This window comes from Cyprinodon variegatus, unplaced genomic scaffold (genome assembly GCF_000732505.1).
Source record: "Cyprinodon variegatus isolate N-32 unplaced genomic scaffold, C_variegatus-1.0 Scaffold1364, whole genome shotgun sequence".
In the NCBI taxonomy this organism is placed as follows: Eukaryota; Metazoa; Chordata; class Actinopteri; order Cyprinodontiformes; family Cyprinodontidae; genus Cyprinodon; species Cyprinodon variegatus.
In genome coordinates, this window is record NW_015151817.1 from 142,591 (window position 1) to 143,544 (window position 954).

The window sequence follows — 954 nt, forward strand, 5'->3', positions numbered from 1 at the left end:
AAGCTTCCAGCAGCAAAGGGGGAGGGAAGGAGAGGGGAGGAGAGGGGAGGGGAGGCCCCGGTCCGAGCTGAGAGAGGAGGCAGAGCGGAGGGAGGACTCGGACAGGCTGCTCGTCTCCTCCTCAGCGGCGGTGAAGCAGGTCTCTGATTCCTCCTCTTCGGTGTTTGTCTCCCTGTCAACGCGGAGCTGAAACTCTGGCGCCATGGAGGAGGTTCTCCCCTACAGCCGCAGCCCTGCCTGGGAGGAACTGGTCAGTTAAAGCCCCGCACCGGCCGGAGGAGGACTCCTCTCACTCCTCTCACTCCGTCCGTTTCTCACTTCGGCGGTTCCGTTTGATCTTTTTTTTTTTTTTTTGCGGGTATAAAGTGCCAAAGTTGGATTTTCTGTCCAAAGTTAAAGTTTAACTAAGCGGAGAGCGGCTGCTTTGCTTTTATTGCTGGTTTTCAGTAGTTTCTAAAGTCAGGTGGGTTTAGTTTGGCTGTTTTGGGCTTTACCGGCCACCGTCCTGCTGCTTCAGGACCAGCCTGTGTCTCTGTCCGTTACAGGACAGACTTTCAGTCCACTTTGAGACATTTTCCGTCCCTCTGTGGAGGTAGCCGTGGTGTGGCGCTGTCCGTGGGTCTGCCCCTCGGGGGGCGTGGAGCCCACCGACCCACGGAGCATCCTTCCCTCCGCGGCGTGGGGAGATGACAGCGAGGAGAGACGCTTGTTCCCGGGGAGCAGCGCAGTCTAACCGGCCCCGCTCTTCTTCCTGTGCCCCACAGGAGCCGGAGAAGGGGGCCGCCGCGGGGGTCCATGCCCATGTGGAGGCCGCTGCGGCCGGACCTGGACCTGGACCCGGACCCGGGGCGGTGGACGAGTCCTCCGACAGCGACGCGGAGCAGGAGGGACCCCAGAAACTGATCCGGAAGGTGTCCACCTCCGGTCAGATCAGGAGCAAGGTAAGCCCCCCCC